The 19,250-nt window shown below is 43.1% G+C and overlaps 1 pseudogene; it reads left to right on the top strand.

Moving 5' to 3' along the window:
* Window positions 1-9,468: 9,468 nt before the first annotated feature.
* On the top strand, window positions 9,469-15,479 carry LOC117348553 (annotated as a pseudogene).
* The last annotated feature ends 3,771 nt before the right edge of the window (window positions 15,480-19,250 follow it).

Below are 19,250 nucleotides of genomic sequence, written 5' to 3'. Positions count from 1 at the left end.
AATTTGAATGTAGGCCCCTCTTGATCTTGAGGCCCTAGGCTGAAGCCTAGTTAGCCTATAGAAAAATCTGGCCCTGGCTCTGGGGAGTGTTTGTGACAGTATATACATCTTTGTTATCACTGTCAAGCCGTCCAATTAAAGAGAAGGCCTTCTCAAAATTGGAATTGTCTATTGTTCTAACAACATTTCATCTAATGGCATACTCTGAATATCTTTGAGAACCAAAGCAAGAAAATCAAATATGTAGGAACTCTTCAGTATTAAGGCCAATCAAGCATATTGGTGGGAGTGTGTGGCACAGTGGTTAGAGCTACAGCCTCAGCACCCTGAGATTGTGGGTTCAAATCCCATGTTCTTCCTTGTGACCCTGGGCAAGTCACTTAATCCCCCAAAGAAAATACGTGTGCAAATTCAATCACTATTATTATATTTTTAATTATAGCAACTGAATTTGCTTACGTATTTTCTTTGATTGTCACAGTTAAATGTCCCTGAAGCAGCCTTGCTGGGGGCAGCTTGAATAAATCTGATATTATGTCCAGATTGTCTGTCAAGGAGCAGTGTGGGGTTGGGCACCCTCCTGCCGGTGATCATTGGGGATGAGGGGACAGGAAATCCCTTGCCGCAATAAGTGTAGCGGCCTTGTCTATTCTAACCAGGTTATGTAACCAGTGTCTGTAACATGGACATCGGTTACAGAATCAGGGTTAGTGTAGGCGTTTCTGGGCGTCCTGTACAAAATCCAGGCCTAAGTGTATAGCCCTCATTGGAGACTGCCCCAACTTTGTTAGTTGTACTGAGAACATAAGAACATAAGAATAGCCTTACTGGGTCAGACCAATAGCCCATCAAGCCTAATAGCCCGTTTTCAGGGTGGCCAATCTAGATCAGTGTTTTTCAACCTTTTTACACCCGTGGACGTGCAGAAATAAAAGAATTATTTTGTTGACCGGCAAACTACTAGGACTAAAATTTAAAAACACTGTTTCCGCCCCATCTCTGCGAGCCCGGTCACCTCAGTAGCTATAGAAAAATAGACAAATATAGTGCAAAATATAGACAGCAGATATAAATTCTCAAAACTGACACGTTTTGATCACTAAATTGAAAATAAAATCATTTTTCCTACCTTTGCTGTCTGGTGATTTCATGAGTCTCTGGTTGCATTTCCTTCTGTCTGTGTATCCTTTCTTTCATTTCTTTCTTTCTACACTCAGGCCCAAGAATTGTCCCTTTCTATTCCCTCCCTCTTTTCTTCCTATGTACTTAGTGCCCCCGGTGCCTCCTTCCCATGTCTTTAGTGCCCCCGGTACCTCCTTCCCATGTCTTTAGTGCCCCCAGTGCCTCCTTCCCATGTCCTTAGTGCCCCTTCCTGTCTTTAGTGTCCCCAGTGCCTTCTTCCCATGTCTTTAGTGTCCCCAGTGCCTCCTTTCCATGTCTTTAGTGCCCCCAGTGTCTCCTTCCCATGTCCTTAGTGCTCCTTCCTGTCTTTAGTGTCCCCAGTGCCTCCACATGTCCTTAGTGCCCCTTCCCATGTCTTTAGTGTCCCCAGTGCCTCCTTCCCATGTCTTTAGTGCCCCCAGTGCCTCCTTCCCATGTGCTCCTTCCTGTCTTTAGTGTCCCCAGTGCCTCCCCATGTCCTTAGTGCCCCTTCCCATGTCTTTAGTGCCCCCAGTGCCTCCTTCCCATGTCCTTAGTGCTCCTTCCTGTCTTTAGTGTCCCCAGTGCCTCCTTCCCATGTCTTTAGTGTCCCCAGTGCCTCCTCTCCATGTCTTTAGTGCCCCCAGTGCCTCCTTCCCATGTCCTTAATGCCCCTTCCTGTCTTTAATGCCCCCAGTGCTTCCTTCATATCTCTTTAGTGCCCCCAGTGCCTCCTTCCTATGTCCCTCTCACTGCCTTCCACACTTTGTCCCAACCCCACCCCCGAAGCCAGCCTGCCTGCCTGTCTACCTCTCTCCCTCCCTCCATGGCCAAAGCCAGCCTGCTTGCCTGCCTACCTCCTTCCCTCCCTGTCGCGCAAAAAATAAAAGCCTCCCTCTTTCCTTTCCCCTGCTCTTACCACCCTGCTGCTGCTGTTGCTAAAGCCGACAGGAAGTCTTGTTTCCGACGTCAATTCTGACGTTGAAGAGGACTGGCTGGCCCAGAATGTCCTCTCTGACATCAGAATTGACGTTGGAAACAAGACTTCCTGTCAGCTTTAGCAGCAGCAGCAGGGCGGTAAGAGCAGGGGACCTGGGGAAAGGAAAGAGGGAGGGACAGGAAATGATCGCCTGTCCCGTTGTCCCCGAGCACAGCTTCGGGACGCTGTCCCGTAGCTGTGTGTGGGGACAACGGGACAGGAGGTCTGAAAATGGACCTATGGTCACCTTAATCTTGCCGGCTCTGTGCGGACTGGCGGTTGAAGAACAGTAATCTAGATCACTAGTACCTGGCCAAAACCCAAGGAGTAGAAATATTCCATGTTACCGATCCAGGGCAAGCAGTGGCTAACCCCATGTCTTTCTCAATAACAGACAATGGACTTTTCCTCCAGGAAATTGTCCAAACCCTTCTTAAAACCAGCTATGTTATCCGCTCTTACCACAACCTCTGCCAGAGCTTAACTATTCTCTGAGTGAAAAAATATTTCCTCCTTTTGGTTATAAAAGTATTTCCCTGTAACTTCATTGAGCGTCCCTTAGATTTTGTAATTTTTGACGGAGTGAAAAATCGATCCACTTGTACCCATTGTACTCCATTTATTATTTTGTAGACTTCAATCATATCTCCCCTTGGCCATTTCCTTTCCATATGAGAAGAATTCCATCCCCTTTATCATCTTGGTCGCTCTTCTTTGAACTTTTTCTAGTGCCGCTATATCTTTCATGAGATAAAGAGACCAGAATTGAACACAATACTCCAGGTGAGGTCGTACCATGGAACGATAGAGGCATTATAATATTCTTAGTCTTGTTAACCATCCCTTTGTTAATATTTTCTAGTATCTTGATTGTTTTTTTGCTACTGCTGCACATTGGGCGGAAGGTTTCATGACACCCAGATCTTTTTCATGGCCGCTAACCCCCAAGGTGGACAGAAGCCCCTTGTTTTTCTATGAGGGATGTTCAAGAAGTTTCCACACTTTTATTTTTTAATCACTATTAAATCCAAGAAAATTACATCAATTTTCCACATAATCATCCTTTTGTCTACATGACATTCTATGACACACCCTCTTGCCACTTCTCCCGCCCCCAACCACTTCCCCCCAAAATATGAAAGTATGGAAACTTTTTTAAAAACCCTTGTAATTAAGAATACATACATTATCTTTGATCTAGAGGGTTTTAGTGATCATTATATAAAAAGGTTTCACTGGTCCAGGAAGGAGATACAGGATATAAAATCTTAGATGTAACCCTTAGACCAGAATGCTAAGAGACACCTCCTTGACCAGGAAATGGGGAGTTATTGTTGGAGCAGACCCAGTTAGCTGCTATTGGAGGGATTGAATCATCTGGATCTTGAGACGGGATTCTGACAGTTTCAGTCTCAAGGGAAATGGAGATGGTTTCAGCTCTGTCTCCTGAAAAGGGAGGAAGTAGAGAAAAGCAATTATTACTTTCTCAAGAGCCCTCGATTGTAGTGGATGGTTCCACCAGAGATAAGAGGAGAAAAAGGCCAGAAAAAGTCATCTTGGAGGAGTTGTGGGATGCTGTTGGAAATATGAGGAATTTGCATCTTTTGCTTTAGAACCAGATCGTAATTGTCTCTTAAGACTGTATTTTCATTATAAAGATGTAGATTTGCTGGGACATAAAGTGCAGGTATTTTCTGACTTCTGTAGAGCCACTCATCTCACAAGGAAGGCTTTCCTAGCCCTAAAATCTGAGATGTTGGCCTTAGGAGGGCCTTTTTACTTGAAGGTTCCATGTAAAGGTTTTGTAAAAATTGAGATGAAGATGTTTTCCTAGACCCAGAACAATTTAAGAATTTTCTGGAAGCGAGGAAACTTCCTAAAGTTCTGACAACTTTTATTCTGTCTTCTAATTCGGCAAGATGATGTCTAGGAAAAATTTGGGTATACTATCTCTGTAAGAAATTTTCCTTTGTTTACCTCTTTACTCCAATTAAAAATCTCCTACTTACTGGAATGTAATTTATTTTTCTTCACTCCGCCAGGATTTTTCTAATTTTCTTATATTTCTTCTTTATTGTGATATATTGCTCTCCATACTGAGTATTTGCTGTAATGTATGAGATAGATAGTTTTCCTTTTTTACTATTTGTTTTCTTAATAGGGAACTATATGTCTGTCATCAAGAATTGCCTTGAATATACAGTATTTAAAAAAATAATAATAAAAAAAATTTCACTAACCCCCACCTTTACAGAGTCACACTAGTGTTTTTATCACCGGCAGCAGTGGTGGCAGCTCGGATGCTCATAAGAATTCTATGAGTGTCAGAGCTGTTACCGTGGCAGCTGGTGCTAAAAGCACTAGTGTGGCTTTGTAAAGGAGGGGGTAAATTAGAAGAAATATAATCTTATTAGTAGTGTGGTTTTAGGCAAAAACGCAAAAAAGAGATGAGTTCTATAGTGAATATGGCCAAGAGATCAAACTATCATGAGTCAAAGAATAGGTGTATCATGTGTTAGGTTTCAAAAGTGCAACTGAGACTTGTTATGGTAAACTGCGATTCTATCTTTGAAAACTTGTTTGTATTTTTATCATTCACTTTTACTAGTAAAAGACCTTGTTGATTTTTTTAAAAAGTTCAAAAATATACAGTGCTCCCCCGCGAATTTGCGGTCGGCGGTTTGCGGTTCCGGTCATTCATGGCTGCAAACTACAGACCAGTGAGTCTCACATCAATAGTATGCAAACTCATTGAAACACTAATCAAACGTAAATTAGACGCAATCTTGGATGAGGAGAATCTACGGGATCCCAGTCAACACGGATTCACCAAGGGTAGGTCCTGCCAATCCAATCTCATCAGCTTCTTTGACTGCGTAACAAAACAGCTAGACTTGAGTGAATCCGTGGACATCGTATACCTAGACTTCAGCAAAGCTTTCGATAGTGTCCCGCTTCGCAGGCTGTTGAGCAAGATGAAATCAATGGGGCTTGGAGAAACACTAACTACATGTGTCAATGACTAGCTGAGTGGCAGACTTCAGAGGGTGGTAGTTAACGGTACCCTCTCTAAAACATCGGAGGTGACCAGTGGAGTACCACAGGGCTCAGTCTTGGGCCCGCTCCTTTTCAATATATTCATAGGGGACCTAACTCAGGGGCTTCAAGGTAAGATAACGTTATTCGCTGACGACTCCAAACTATGCAATATAGTGAGAGACGGCAATTCACCCGATAGTATGACACAGGTCCTACATTTGTTGGAGCTTTGGTCCTCGACCTGGCAGCTGGGCTTCAACGCTAAGAAATGTAAGATCATGCACCTCGGCAGCAGAAATCCATGCAGAACTTACACCTTGAATGGTGAGACCTTAGCTAGAACTTCAACAGAACGAGACTTGGGAGTGATCATCAGCGCAGACATGAAAACTGCTGATCATGTGGACAAGGCTTCATCTAAGGCAAGACAGTTGTTAGGTTGCATCCGCAGGAGTTTTGTCAGCCGGAAGCCTGAAGTCATAATGCCATTATACAGAACCATGGTGAGACCTCATTTGGAATACTGTGTGAAATTCTGGAGGCCACACTACCGAAAAGATGTGCTGAGAGTAGAGTCGGTGCAACGGATGGCCACCAGGATGGTCTCGGGGCTCAAGGATCTATCGTACAAGGAAAGGCTGAAAAATTTGCAACTGTACTCACTCGAGGAACGTAGGGAGAGACGAGACATGATCGAGACATTTAAGTATATTACCGGCCGTATCGAGATGGAAGAAGAGATTCTCTTTCTCAAAGGACCCTCAGCCACAAGAGGGCATCCGCTCAAACTCAGGGGCGGGAAATTTCATGGTGACACCAGGAAATATTTCTTCACCGAGAGAGTGGTTGATCCTTGGAATGAGCTCCCGGTGCAGGTGATCGAGGCAAACAGCGTGCAAGAATTTAAGAGCAAATAGGATGCCCATGTGGAATCCCTTAGAGGGTTAAAGCCAAGGGAACCTGTCACCAGGAGTGGGATCCCTAGGACTTGGGGGTGGGTCAGTGGAGTGGGCAGAACTGATGGGCTATGGTCCTTATCTGCCATCATCTTCTATGTTTCTATGAATCTCCAGCCAGAAGAGGACAGCTGTACAGGCAGGAGAGGGCAGCCGGAGCACCGGCGAGTGAAGGAAATCACTCGCTGTATGCTCTGACCGCTTCTTCCTGTACTAAAGTCGGCCCTTCACATGCTGACTCCAAAAATCACGCAGACCGTGCAATATATTACCCAAAAGCAGACAATATTTTATTTAAACAAAGTATAAAAATGCAACAGCAAAAGAAAATTAACAAAATGTATTTGCTCAATTGTTATACATTGGAAGGATTGGTACAGGTAGATGCCAAGGCAAAAATATCTAGCTGTAAGTGATCATCTCTAGCTTATACTAAACTAAACTAAACTAAACCTTAAGTTTATATACCGCATCATCTCCATGGATGTGGAGCTCGGCACGTTTTACAAGAACTTAAAATATAGGAAGAGAAAAAAAAAAGATTTACATGAATTTATATATAAAAGAGAAGAGTAAGGGGGGCTAGAATTACATTTTAGTGAAAAGCCAGGTTTTCAGTTGCTTGTGGAATAATTTGAGGGAGCCCAGGTTCCGCAGCGGGGTAGTAAGGTCGTTCCAAAGACCTGTGATTCTGAAGAGAAGGGATTTTCCCAGTTTGGCTGCATAGCGAATACCGTGTGGCGAGGGGAAGGATAGTTTATACCTTTTGGGCAGGTCTGGTAGAGTCAGGACTCGAGGAGTTATAAGATAGTGGGATTAAGGGAGGAAGGATGCCGTGAATGATCTTAAAAGCCAGGCAGGAGCATTTGAAATGGATTCTGGAAATCACTGGGAGCCAGTGAAGTTTGGCTAGGAGTGGGGAGACATGGTCAGACTTGCGTTTTGCAAAGATCAACTTGGCTGCAGTATTCTGGATTAGCTGGAGTCTTTGAAGACTTTTTTTTGATAGGCTTAAGTAGATGGCATTGCAGTAGTCTAGTTTGGAGAGGATGATGGATTGGATAAGGACGGCAAAATGTTGTTGGCGAAAATAGGATCTTACTTTCCTCAGCATGTGGAGGCTGAAAAAGCATGATTTAGCCAAGGAGTTGAGGTGGTCATTGAGGGAGAGAGAAGAATCGATAATGATGCCAAGGACCTTGCTTGAGAACTCAAGCTTCAGTGCAGCGCCTGAGGGTAGTGCGAAGAGGGTAGGCAGGTGTTCTAATTTTGGGCCGAGCCAGAGTAATTTTATTATTGATTCATTCAATTTCATCTGTACCGAGAAGGACCAGGAATGGAGTCTCATTATGCAAGCTGTAATGTTCTCGTGGAGGTTGGTGATGTTCTGGTCTGTCTCAAGGAGGACAAGGATGTCATCAGCGTATGTGTAAATTGTTTCAAGGGGGGATAATTGGAGGAGTTTCAGGGAGGACATATAAATGTTAAAGAGAATAGGGGATAGGGGTGATCCCTGAGGGACACCGCAAGATGTTGTCCAAGGAACGGACATGGTGCCATTTGTGTTGACAGTGTAGGAGCGAGAGCGTAGGAAGTTTGAGAACCACTTTAGGACGGTGGAGTCAATTCCTATCTCGGAAAGTTGATAAAGTAGTATGTTGTGGTGGAAAGCTACAGAGAGATCGAATTGTAATAGGACAGCGAATTTGTTACGAGAATGTAGTTGTTGCACCTTAGAAATTAAAGAAACTAGGAGGGATTCGGTGGTGAAACTGGGTCTGAAGCCATATTGGTAGGGATGGAGGATGGAGAATCTCTCTAGGTAAGAAGAGAGCTGGGTGGCGACTATGGCCTCTAGCACTTTAGTTAGGAGAGGGATATTTGCTATGGGGCGGTAATTAGATGTAAGGAAGGGTCGAGATCGGCTTTTTTCAGAAGAGGGGACAAGGCAATGTGTCCCATTTCTGTGGAGAACAGGTCCGATAGTAAAGCAGAATTTATAAGCCTGGTAAGGTAGGAGATGGCCTGCGCAGGAATGTTTTCGTAAAGATAGGAAGGGAAAGGATCCAGGATGCAATTGCAGGATTTCAGTTTGAGACAGAGTTTAGAGATCTGGGATTCGGATATGAGTTCAAAGGCAGTCCAGGATCTATCAGCAGGGATAGGGTTGGAGTCGTTGGGAGGCAGAGAATTGTAAGAGACTGCTGGGGGGAAAGAACTCCATAAGGTAGTAATGTTTTCGTTGAAAAATTTAGCTAAGTCGTTTGTGGATGGGGGGAAAGGGGAAAGGTGGAGTCATTTTTTGAGGTTATACAAAGGCATGCATCGATTTTTATAACCTTCTCTCATGGCTATACCCTTTAATCTTATGCCAATCAAAACTTGTCTTGGCGTTTTGCAAAAATGCTACTATCTGCCCTGTCCTATCATATCCTGGTAACCATTGCAGTGCTTATACATAAATGACCAATCTATACACAATTCCACAGTCATTTCTGTAGTTCTGTCTTTTCCTTATTTGGCAAGCTCATTTTTTTGTGTTAGCTGGTGTCAGGTTCAGCCTATGTAAAAAGTTCAGTACATTCCTAAGGCCTGACGCCTATATCTTTATATACAGACTTGGTTTGCTTGTACTTCTCTGTAGCAGGGACCATATATCTTCTTGCTCACATAATTCACGTTCAAATACATGACAGGCTTGTGTTCTTCCAGCAAAGCCTTGCTGTCCTGTAGGGCCTCAGCCTGCTCGTTAATAAATGAAACTTAAGCAGGCTGAAAATGAAATGCAAGGCAGGCCTGCATATAGAGTCTTGAGATCATTTAGTTAATAAGAGTTCCACTTCATGTGGGACCTAGGGCCCTTGGGGAACAGAGGGCCCTTCCTCACAAGACATTAATAAATAGGCTAATTAGAAATTAAATCCTGGAACTTTTAAAAGGAAATGCTTTAACTTTAGGAAGAAGTGGAGAATAAAAGAGAGCCCTAGAAGTGAAGGTGGGAAGCCCTATGGTCAGAAGCAAAGCTAAGCTTCAAGCTGAATAGTTTCCTAAGTCTAAGAAAGAAGGAGGGTACCATGGATAGGGTAAGGAAGAGTCAGGGGAATGTCCACAGGAACTCAGCTAGCACTGGCTTGTACTCCTGAGAAAGAGGGAGAACCACAGTCTAGAGGTCTGCACGGAAAGGGGATCCCTCCCCTAGGTTAATGGGACTCCCACGGGGACCCCTCCCAGGCCCATGGGACTCCCACGGGGATGAAACTGGTGTTCCTATCCTGACTCAAGGCCTACCTTATTTCAGGTCCGGCACTGCACTGAGCTCTGAGTCCCGACGAATCAGCAACATGTCACGTAGGCATGGAGCTCATCACGTAGGCAGTAAGCTCAGCACAGGCACACATTGGTTCAGCTGCAGCACAATGGGCCAATCACAAATGACCTCAGAGTTTTAAGGTTGTTTGTGATTAGCCCATTGTGCTACATCTGAACCAATGTGTGCCTGTGCTGAGCTTACTGCCTACGTGATGAGCTCTAGAGAAGGGAGAGCTGGCAGCTGATTTGCTGCATCTGGGGAGCTATGGCGCTTCACTTTCTGTTGCCTTTGTGCAGCCGCCCGAGCGAGGAAAGGGATGGCTCTCTGGCTCTCAGCTGCGTTCTGCCCTGCCCCCACCTGAGCTGACCAAAGTTGCGTGGGGTAAGTGTGGGCACTGGATCTGGAGAAGGGAAGGACCTTGGGGGGCAGGGCGAGGTGGGCCAGGCCAGAATCCTGCACCTCCCACTCCACGGCTCCCCGCTGCCGTGGTGAAGGTGGCTGCAGCTGCTGGGCACTGGGCTGGCTGGCTGGGAGAGGGCCTATTCCCCCTGCCAAACAACTTGGCAGGAGCTGGCTGGTGCTTCTGAGGTCAGGTTAGTGGGGGTGGGAAGGGGGAAAGACTTGGTGGGTGCTGAGACTTGGCATGCATGTGGCATGTGGGGGAGGAAAGAGAGGAGAGTCAATTTGGCTCACAGGTTAGGCAGGGGTGGGCTTGGGATTGTGAGGGATAACTAGGGGGAAAGGAGAGGGAAGTGACAGGCAGGCCAGGGTGAGGAGAAGAAAGAGTGAGAGTTAGCATGAAGGGAGAGAGTGAGGTGACAGGGAGAGGAAGGGGGGCACAAGATAGCAGAGACAAGTAAGCAGGCAGTATGGCTAATATGAGACTAGGAAAAGGGACAGGTGACAACCATCATGAGGGGTAGGGAGAATGAGGCAATTGTGACATGGAGCATGGGATTACAGGTGGCTAAAGAATAAGGTGGCAGACAAGCCAGCCAAGGTGATAGCTTTCCACCTTGGTCAGAGAGAGGTAGGGAGAGTGAAGTGGCAAGCTGGATGGGGGTGAAGGGAAAGGGAGAGAATCTGGTGACAGGAACAGGCATAAGAGGGTACAGAGATGATGGTGACAGGATCAGGGGTAGGGAGAGTGTGGTGATGGTGAGAAGGAAGCAAGTGGGCCAGTATGAGGGGTAGGGAGGTTGTGTTCTGTATGTATGAAAAGGACTGTTTTCTTTTAGTGTTGACTGTGCAGGATCGATCTGTACTAATCTGGCTTTAGTTTAACAATGGGTATATTAATGTTCTAATGCTCACTTCAGTGTTTATGATGCTCCCTTATCCTAGGTGCACCCTTGCTGTGTGACTCATGGATTATTACTAAAAATATTTTTTTTAGAGAGAGGAGGGGGTATTAAAAAAAGAGGGGGGTGTTAAAAAATGATTGTATTTTAATTTTGGTTTAAATAAACTAAGGCTTAAAAAAAATCAAAACTTTCTGAAGTAGTTGCTGATATTTATGGGGACAGGTAACTTTTATGGGGAGTGGGCGGGGACGGAGGGGGTTCCTTGTGGGGAAGGGGCGGGGATGGAAAGATTCCTCGTAGGGACGGGTGGGATTTCTGTCATCAGCAGAGCTAAGATTCGAGTGAAGAGTTTCTTAAGTCTAAGAAAGAAGAAGGACCGTACCATGGAGAGGGTAAGGAGGAGTCAGGGGAATGTTCACAGGAACTCAGCTAGCATTGGCTTGTACTCCTGAGAAAGAAGGAGAACCACAGCCTAGAAAAGCCAAGGCAGCCTAGGAGGTAAGAACCCAGGTAGGGCTAAAGGAATAACAGTTAATCCCTTAAGGGCAACATTCTGCAGTGTTCTCAAGAAACGGGTTTGGAAGTGTCTGTTAAAATTGACTCTATTAAGAACATAAGAACATAAGCAATGCCTCTGCTGGGTCAGACCTGAGGTCCATCATGCCCAGCAGTCCGCACACGCGGCGGCCCAACAGGTCCAGGACCTGTGCAGTAATCCTCTATTTATACCCTTCTATCCCCTTTTCCAGCAGGAAATTGTCCAATCCTTTCTTAAACCCCAGTACTGTATTCTGCCCTATTACGCCCTCTGGAAGAGCATTCCAGCTGTCCACCACTCGTTGGGTAAAGAAGAACTTCCTAGCATTCGTTTTGAATCTGTCCCCTTTCAACTTTTCCGAGTGCCCTCTTGTTCTTTTATTTTTCGAAAGTTTGAAGAATCTGTCCCTCTCTACTCTCTCTGTGCCCTTCATGATCTTATAAGTCTCTATCATATCCCGTCTAAATCTCCTCTTCTCCAGGGAAAAGAGACCCAGTTTCTCCAATCTCTCAGCGTATGATAGGTTATCCATCCCTTTTATCAGACGTGTCGCTCTTCTCTGAACCCTCTCGAGTAACGCCATATCCTTCTTAAGGTACGGCGACCAATATTGGACGCAGTATTCCAGATGCGGGCACACCATCACCCGATACAAAGGCAGGATAACTTCTTTCGTCCTGGTTGTGATACCCTTCTTGATTATACCTAGCATTCTATTTGCTTTCTTAGTGGCTGCTGCGCACTGTGTCGTCGGCTTCATAGTCATGTCCACCATTACCCCCAAGTCCCTTTCTTGGGTACTCTCAATCAATAACATCCCCCCATCGTATAGTTGTACCTCGGGTTTCTGCTTACCACATGCAATACTTTACATTTCTCAACATTGAACTACATCTGCCATCTCGCCGCCCATTCCCCTAGTTTGTTCAAGTCCCTTTGCAATTCTTCGCATTCCTCTTTAGTCCCAGCTCCACTAAATAGTTTTGTATCGTCCACAAATTTTATTATCTCACACTTCGTCCCTGTTTCTAGATTGTTTATGAATATTGTGACATTTCCGCACCCCGAGACGGTCATGTCAGAGTAAAACCCCGGTCTCAGTCTCTTACTCGAGACCAGACTCTCCCTGAGAAGGACCAGGAAGAAGATCCTGAAAGCCTAGCTGCCTATCCTGAGCCTTCTAACCTAGAGCAGTACCCAGAGTATAGGTTAACTCCACAGAAAAGCTTCCAGTCACACTAAGAGGTTTAATCAATCTCCCAGTGGTATTCTGCCCTGTAGCCTGAGGGGGAGCCCAAGAACACACAAGCTAGGCACACACACACCCAGTATAGGGCGTGGCCCTAAGCCTTTTAAGCAGCTCTCCAGAGCATTAAAGGGGGCTGCCCAAGAGAGTCTGGCAGAGAGAGTTCTCCGGGCCAGGAGAAGGCCAGATCTCACTCCAGAGCCAATGGAGTGTGAGGCTCCAATGCCTCAGGAGCCAGCAGAGCCGCTGGATACACCAGAAAGCATGGTCCTGGATGAAGGGTGTATGTCAGAGACCGTTATGGAAGAAGCCATGGATGTGGGCTTGGCAACTTTCCACTAGACACTACAGGTACAGGGCTGTACAGGAATAATAGTGGAGAGGAGTTTTTGGCAGAACTGTTTTTGATTGTTTGTGCTGTAACACAAGCTTAGAGCAGTGCTGCAGCAGCCTGATTATCAGGCTACACTGCAGCTGTGCAGGAGCTCAGGAGAAGCCCAAAGGACTGTGAGCTAATCAGGGCTGGAAGTTTAGAAGCCTGCAGTAAGGCTTCAGTTTTTGTCTTTTGTTTTTGCTCAAAGTTTACTTTATATTCAAGAATGTAAATACCTGGTGAAGAAACTGGACTGTGTTGGTTAGTAAGCCCAGGACTCCAGCTCAAGGCTGGATAATTGCCTAAGAGACTAATTGTGCTGGGTTTTTCAGAGACTGTGTGATCAGGTAGAGCAAGCCCTAAAACCTGGACTGGAAGTATAACTGATAGCAAGCTTGCTGTGCTTTCACTGGACTGGGTGAAAGTTAAAAGTCTTTTTGTTTTCTGTTTTCTTTCTTTTTGCCCTTGTTTGGGAAGAAAGGAAACTTGGACTATAATAATATCTGACATGATTTATGTGTTAAGTGACTAATTAAACTTTACACATTATTTTTTGTCCAACTTGACTCACGGTGCTTTATTTTTAGCAAAGCCCAAGATAGTGAGACACCAGTGAGGTCTCCCCCTTTGGGAGCCACGTCAGGAGTGTGCTACCCTCTACCGGAGGTCTTCTTAACTTTACCAAGACCCCGGCAGGTGACAATATATTAAATAGCAGTGGCCCAAGCACCGAGCCCTGCGGAACACTACTCGTGACCCTCATCCAGTCCGAGTAGTGGCCCTTCACCCCTACCCTCTGTTTCCTACCCACCAACCAGTTTCTGATCCATCTGTGTACGTCTCCGAGCACCCCATGGTTCTTCAGTTTCCGGAGTAGACGCTCGTGAGGCACCTTGTCAAAGGCTTTTTGGAAATCAAGGTATTTGATGTCTATGGGGTCTCTTCTATCCATCCGTTTGTTGATTCCTTCAAAGAAGTGCAATAAGTTAGTTAGGCACGATCTCTGCCTACAGAAACCATGTTGGCTTGTTATCAGAAGTTTGTTTCTTTCCAAATGTTCATCGATGTTTTCTTTTATCAGTGCTTTTGCCATTTTTCCCGGAACCGAGGTCAGACTTACCGGTCTGTAGTTTCCCAGGTCACCTCTTGATCCCTTTTTAAAGATGGGCGTGACTTTGGCTATCTTCCAATCCTCCGGGATCACACCTGTTTTCAAGGATAGGTTGCAAATTTGCCGCAGTAGTTCCGCTATCTCCTCCTTTAATTCCTTCAAAACCCTTGGATGGATTCTGTCCGGACCCGGGGATTTGTCAGTTTTAAGTTTTTCTATCTGCCTGTATACATCACCAAGGCTCACTTCCATGGATGTTAATTTTTCTGCTTGATTTCCATTGAAGATTTTCTCAGGTTCCGGTATGTTGGTTGTGTTTTCGTTTGTAAATACAGATGAAAAGAACATGTTAAGTCTTTCCGCGACTTCTTTCTCCTCCTTCACCACTCCCTTCCTGTCTCCTTCGTCCAGCGGTCCCACCTCCTCCCTAGCCGGTTGCTTCCCTTTAACATATCTAAAGAATGGTTTGAAATTTCGTGCTTCCCTGGCTAGCCTCTCTTCATGGGGAAAGAAGGGATAGTTCTTTGTTAAGGTCATTGTTAGATATAAAGAGGAAGAGAATTATTCCATTGCATATTCTATGGTCATCCATGAACAAATTGAAATGTTTGAAAGATTTTTAAGGGCAATTTACAACCCTCAGAATATCTATTGTGTCCATGTGGATGAAATGTCTCCTGATTTATACAAGCAAGCTGTTTGAGTCATTGTTTCTTCTTTTGAAAATATATTTATAGCATCCAAATTGGAAAAAATGGTTTACACATCATGGTTCAGGATTCAAGCTGATTTGAACTGCATGGAGGATCTGCTAAAAAGTAAAGTGCCCTGGAGATATCTGATAAACACTTGCGGAACCGACTTCCCAATAAAGACCAACGCTGAGATAGTTAGAGCCCTGAAGTTATTGAAGGGCAAAAATAGCCTAGAGTCTGAAAAGCCACAACATAAAGTAGCTCATTGGCAGTTTTCAAATAAAACTATTACGATTGTAGAGGGAACTAATATTATGAAGAGTCCTCCACCAATCAGTTCTCCAATGTTTGTTGGAAGCGCTTATTTTGTGGTTACAAGAGAATTTGTGAACTACGTATTGGAAAATTCTGAAGTACAGAAACTAATAGAATGCTCAAAGGATACTTACTTGCCAGAAGAACACCTGTGGGCAACTCTAAATCAAATGCCCGGTGTCCCTGGATCTACTACATACCATGAAAAATATGACCTTTTAGACTTAAATGCAATTGCAAGACTTCAGAAATGGGATGAAGATGGTGGAGATATAAGTAAAGGAGCAGTGTATTCCCAATGCACAGGTATTTTCAGACCGTCCGTCTGTATTAATGGGGCTGGAGATCTCCACTTTATGCTTCAGCAGCATCATTTATTTGCCAATAAGTTTGATGTCAGGGTGGATGACTATACTGTTCAATGCCTGGAAGAGTATCTGAGAGACAAAGCTCTTTATGGAGCGGAACATTAAGATTTTCCCCATGGTTTGCAATTATTTCTTTTTTTAAATTCTTTATTGATTTTATAAGCTGTAACTCAACTTTGAGATCCTTCTTGATTGTAATAACTTATTAGACAAAAGAATGATCATGTTTTTCATCTACTAACACATAAAGAAATGAATTACAGGTCTCAATAAATAGCAAATACAGAACTGATTTTCTCCTATTCTATGTGAATATAGAAGGGGGAGGGGCTTACTAAATACATATAAAATCTTCAGTGAATGTCTGAAATTGCAGCTAAATTGTGTAACCTCTGCTGTATGTAAATTTAAAATCTACAGTATCTTTAAATGCACTTTCCCAAACCTAGTTGGATTTCAGGATATCCAGCTTGAATATGCATGAGATAATCATCATGTACTTGAGATTCATTATTCACAAATTTGATCTCATGCATATGCATTGTGCATATCCTGAAAACCCGACTGGTGGTGGTGTCCCCAGGACAGTTTTGGAAAGCCATGGCTAAATGTCTAGGGGAAAAAAATATTAACTCCCCCTTCTCTTTCATTTTCTCTTATAATATCGCAGTAATCACCAAATGTTGATGTCAGAGGATCAGTTTTCAATGGATTTTGTATATAACAGTTAAAAATAGGAATCTTTGCAGGTCATTTTAGAAACCTTCCTTGGGTATTCTGTATGGAAATAGCAGAAAATACATGTGTAGATTCTAACTTTGGCATTTACATGCAGATACGAGGGAGTTCTGAGAAGTTCTTAGCTCAACCAAGAAGAGAATGACATGGATATGGTTTAATCAATGATCTTCTTATTCTTTATTGTATCACAGCTCTGTTTAACATCCTACAAGATTATATGTTAAAAACAAACAAAATTATTCCATTCATAAATACACTGATTCAGTATCCAGAAACGCTGGAAAAATTCATAAGGCTTGATGTTGAGCCATATCTTCTTAATATTCCTGCCACAATGAAAAAAAGGCAGGAAAAATATAAAATCAAGATACCAGAGTTTGTTAGAATCTTGTGCAAATAGTGCAATTTGTGCAAAAATTTTTTGTGCAAATAGTGCAATTAAAGTGCCTTGTTACATATTAGTTCAATGCCTGGCCCCCCCCCCAACAAACACAGGAAACTTCCTCCACTTTAAACAAAGGGATCTTTAATTTATCATCAAGAGGACTTAATAAACAAGAGGAAGAGTTACTCTCTAAGTGTTTATCTTTTGTTCCTAGCATTAAATATGACAGTTTTGATACTCATACATGTCTAAGCAGATTTTTTAGATCATTAAGATAGATTAGTCGATACGAATGATTCATCTTTACTTGATGGCTTGATATATAAGTCTTCTTGGCTTCCCCCTGGCCCCTCCGATCTTCTAGTTACTTGTTTTGAACGTTTAGTTTTAAGAGATGTCAAATCATTAGAAGCCCAAAGTTATAGAAGAGGGTCTAATATTTCATCTAACCAATTTAAGATTATTCAGAATTTACAAAAAGATCAATCTATAATTATCCATCGGGCTGACAAAGGGGGCGGCATAGTCATTCAAGACTATGCCGATTACCAAAAGGAAGCTTTATCTCAACTTCATGATAATTCTTACTATATAGAATTGCCACAAGATCCTACTAATGACATTAAACTAAGAGTAGATCATATAGTTCAAACAGCTAAGGATAAGGATCTAATATCCTTTAAAGAATTTTGATTCCTTACTAATAATTACCCGAAGATACCACACATTTATTTCATCCCTAAAATACATAAATCAAGTACTTACCCTCCTTGCCGTCCCATTGTGGTGGGCATCGGCTCAGTATTGGAACCATTGTCTAAATACCTTGATGGGTATTTAAAACAATTTGTACCATTGGCCAAATCATATATAAAGGATTCGTCACATTTTCTCCAGATCATTGATAGTCTTTGTCAACAACCCTTACCTGATAACAGTATTTTAGTCACGGCGGATGTGACGACACTATATACGAACGTCCCCCAATTGGCAGCTCTAGCAGTGGTCGAAACTGTGTCCTCTAAGTTAGAAATTTTGGATTCTAAAAAGTATTTCCTTAAACAATTGGCAGAAGTGATTATATTCAACAATTATTTTAAATTTGAGAATACTCTTTATCTCCAAACTAAGGGTGTAGCAATGGGGGCGACAGTAGCCCAAACTATCGCATGCCTATATATGACAAATTTTGAGGAGACATTCGTATATAGTTCCGGTCACTTCCACCATGTAACTTGCTGGAGGAGATTCATTGATGATGTGTTTTTCATGTGGACTGGTGGAGAGGAAGAACTTAGTGAATTTTTAATAGAAATTAATCAAAAAGATCCTAATATCAGATTCACGTACAAGATGGACAAATTTCATCTGTCTTTCTTGGACGTGAGTCTATACATTCAAGACAAAGTCATCTCCACCAGTTTACATAGAAAACCATCTGATCGTAATGCTCTTCTCCAGTATCAAAGTTTTCACCATCGTTCCCTTAGGAATAGTATTCCAGTTGGACAATTCTTGCGTTTACATCGCATTTGTTCAGAAGAAGCTGATTTTAACAGACAAGCCACTGTTATGTATCACAAATTTATCGAGCGTGGTTATCCAGCAAAATCATTAAACGAGCTTGGAAACGAGCCAAGTATTGCCAAAGGTTTTGGTTGATGCGGCCAGTTGTTAAGGATAAAGAACATCATACAGTTTGTGTGCTTCCTTATACCAACAACAGTAATGCCATTAAGAAAATTATTTTAAAACACTGGCCCATAGTACATTATTATTCTTCATTGACTGAAAGATCTAAATTTGCCTTTACAAGGGCTCGGAACTTGGGTGAAAAACTTAGATACAGGAGAATAGACCAGTCTAGTCTGAGATTGCCCGCTCATCAACCATGTGGGCATTGTTGTACTTGCTGTTATGTGTGGCATCAATCCTTTATTATGATTCCAGTGCCACAGAGGAAGAGATTTGAACTCACCACGGGTACTAATTGTGACTCCCAGGGGGTTGTATACTGTGTGATCTGCCCCTGTGGATTATTATATATTGGTCAAACTAGCAGAAAAATTAAAACACGTATTATAGAACATCTTAGTAATATCCGCAGGGGCAGAGTATCCGCCCCCCTGGTAGATCATTGGGTGAAGGAGGATCATTCACTGCAAGATCTTAAGTATACAGTGCTAATACACATCAAACAATATGAGGGTGATATTTGTAAACTTTTATTGCAAAAAGAACAACGGTTTATTTATAATTGGAATAAGCTATCCCCTAATGGTTTAAACTCCGAGATTGAGTGGTTGAATTTATAAATAAATGTCTGAGATCCTCAGGTTTAACGTCATTTCCGTTCCTGCTATCAGTGTGGTGCAGTATGATGGGTATATATATCCGGGTGGTTTGCCTCATTCAGTCTGTTCCTGTTCCGGTGCCGTCCCCGGTGTAGATCGCAGGTTTGTCTAGTATAGCTTTAGTGATATATGAAAGTATGATTAAAAGTAAAAACTAGAATGATTCAGATATTGAGTTACACACAGGTTTTAATCCGTATTTTAACTTTAGCTAGTGTTTTTAACCTAGACCCCTCCTGAAGAAGAGTACGAAACTCGAGTAGGGGTGCCAGGCATTGAACTAATATGTAACAAGGCACTTTAATTGCACTATTTGCACAAAAATTTTTTGCACAAATTGCACTATTTGCACAAGATTCTAACAAACGCTGGTATCTTGATTTTATATTTTTCCTG

Source organism: Geotrypetes seraphini, chromosome 14, assembly GCF_902459505.1.
Source record: "Geotrypetes seraphini chromosome 14, aGeoSer1.1, whole genome shotgun sequence".
In the NCBI taxonomy this organism is placed as follows: Eukaryota; Metazoa; Chordata; class Amphibia; order Gymnophiona; family Dermophiidae; genus Geotrypetes; species Geotrypetes seraphini.
This window is presented reverse-complemented; position numbering and strand designations above follow the sequence as displayed.